General features: G+C 32.2%; 1 protein-coding gene across 1 annotated transcript in view; it reads right to left on the bottom strand.

The window, feature by feature from the left end:
• LOC102681850 (zinc finger protein 628-like) overlaps positions 1–998 on the bottom strand; it is a 19,888-nt gene extending 18,890 nt beyond the window's left edge. Inside the window, exon 1 of the mRNA XM_006612489.2 lies at positions 987–998. The gene's annotated coding sequence lies outside the window, so the exon portion shown is untranslated. The remainder of the gene's footprint in view (positions 1–986) is intronic.
• Between the last annotated feature and the right edge of the window lie 1,756 nt (positions 999–2,754).

The raw sequence follows: 2,754 nt of genomic DNA, 5'->3' as shown, positions 1-2,754 counted from the left end.
AAAAAAAAAAAAAAAAAAAAAATGGATCGAAAGATAAATTTGTTGCGACGTTGCAACAATAGTTTTGCGTTTGGATTGCGTTTTATTGCTGTTCGGAAATGATTGGAAATTTTGCGTAATAAAAAAATAAACAGGCGAAATAACGAATTTACAAAGAGAATAAAAGAGAATAAATTTCTGTTAGAAAGAAAAATGGGTCGATGGGCGAAGTTGTTATACGATTTAATTTTTAATTAAAAAAAAATTCAATTTCGTCGGTTATAATTGAAAGCAAACGTGAATCGCCACCACATGTTGGTTTTGTATAAAATGAAAGAAACGAATGGATTGAAAAAAAGGATCTTTCGTATCGTGGATGATTTTGAACGATATATACGATCGAGAATGGAATAAGGTCGAATATCACTGACCTTGGAACCAAAAGTTTCCAAACGTTGCCAGGGTATCATATCAAGAGTATCGGAAAGTTTCAATGGTTTCAAGGGTATCGTTAGTTCCATAAGGTTTCGAGTTTCTAAGAAGTTATTGGATGTATCCAGGGGCCTCAGCTCGACCCCTAAAGATTTATTTAATATTTTTGAAAGCCCTCGGATTGATTCTTTGAAATATTTCCGCGATGCTTTTGAAGTTTTCAAATCTTTTTAAAATTCTAAAAATCATTTTTCAAATTGAAAAAACAAAAGAAACGCGACAACAAACGAAATAGAAATCATTAGACAATTAGCTAAACTGGTAAATAAACATGTTTGATTATGCGGGATGATTTAGAAATACGTATAATTATTTCAAGAAATGAATGATAAATGAATAAATCATAAGAACTTAGTTTTCGATTTATAAATGATTAAATACTATTGCACAGTATAACGTTATTATTTTTCGAATAACCTTAAATTTATTTCGTATTTTCTATCGCAGATCGCGAAATAAAAATCAAAAATAAATTGAATTGAAATTAATGGCCATGCGGTTCCACTATCATTCACGAAGATAACTCTGCAATACCGTCTGTTGGTACATGACACGAATTTGATCATCCATGATTCTAACTCGGATATATAAAAAAACACGCTTATATTATACATTCTTTTTTTTCTTTTTTTAACTTATTTTAACCCTTCCAGATTTACCATAATATTATCCGAAATATTATTACATATTTCTCAACATTCTCAATAATCTGATAATAATTCAATTTGGAATTTTGTAACACCCGAAAATTTCAGAAATCTTGCAAGTGAAATTTCGTGTGGGATCCTCGTTAGTCGTTCGACTGACATTTCTATCTCATCGATACAGGAACGGGTAATGTTGCTGACATCGTAGTTGCCGCAGCAACACGTCGAATTAATAGCGAAAGGAGGAAAGAGACAGGTAGATGCGGAGAATTCGGGCGTGGGACGAGGAGGATGAACGGGGAGGGAGACAGGAAGCGAGTCGTTCTCGTTCGAGGCTGTAAAGTGCCTACGTTATCGCGGTGCTCGAGCGCCGGTGTGCACGAGGGGATGATTCATCCTGTGCCGTGGAACTTTGCTGAATCAGGAATGACTTCGCATACATTAAATACATTGTAGAAAAGCCTATATGCGGATACATGTGTCGCGGCTAACGAAGGACGTATGTAAGCCTTTGCTGATTAGTTCGTTAGGTCAAACTTCACTTTTTTTTTCCTGTGTCGAATCAATTTTCGTGCCATGTTCATCTCATGTTTCGTGGTTCTTTTTCTAGTAAATGTAACTAGTAACTTTTTCTAGTAAATGTTTGTCAATTATAAGGATAGAGATAGCTATAATACTAGTAACTTTTTCTAGCAAATATTTATCAATTATAGGGATAGAGATAGCTATAATACTAGTAACTTTTACTAGCAAATGTTTGTCAATTATATAATAGGGATAGAGATAGCTATAATATTTTTACAAATACTTTTGATGAAGGAGCTTTTGGAAAGTAATTAGTCTATTTTTTATTTTTTTTTGAGATTGATAATTCTTCTGTGAATATAATTCCTTACATAGTTTGGTTTACAATTCCTGAGTGTACTTAAAAAATTTAAAAAAAAAAAAAAAGTTATTGCAAAATATTCACTTATTCCAGTGTTCATTTATAATTAAAATATTTCTATTATATGTGCCTTTAAATGAAAACTTTATATGCATATGCATATTCACATTCCCAGCCATCGATTGGTTTCTTTCACCAAACTTTTGCACAGGCACGTTTCTTCTTTAGTCATAGTTAGATATCAATTATAATTTTTCTCTACATAAATATAAAGAGATATACCTTTCAAGAAGAGGTTACTATGGTGTCGTGTATACGAGATAATTTATCCAGCAATTGTATGGGTGCGTATGTACGTGTGTACGTGTGATAGGAGATCACAGAGCATTGAGAACGCTGTTCTATCACCCTTGGTGTTCTCCACCTTCGTTTTACGATGCCGTACGTTCTTATACCTTTACATAGACAAATCGCGCGACAAAATGAAGAATAACGCGAGCCACCCTGTTCTTTTTATCGTATAAAATGGAAATCCTGTTGAAACCACGAAATAATATCCTATCTTTTTCCAATAATCGTAAGAGGTATATGTATATATTTTACAGTGTATATCTTTGATCACTATTTTTTTTTAATTATAAATTGTGTATTAATTAATTGAAGAATTCGTATGAAAAATAATCCTCCAAGAAGGGTTTATTAAAATTTTTGTCCAATAAATTTAAATATTTCTCTAAATGAAATATCCAT

Source organism: Apis dorsata, unplaced genomic scaffold (assembly GCF_000469605.1).
Source record: "Apis dorsata unplaced genomic scaffold, Apis dorsata 1.3 scaffold_113, whole genome shotgun sequence".
Classification (NCBI taxonomy): Eukaryota; Metazoa; Arthropoda; class Insecta; order Hymenoptera; family Apidae; genus Apis; species Apis dorsata.
Note: the sequence above shows the minus strand (reverse complement) of the source record. Positions and strands in the feature narration are given on the sequence as shown.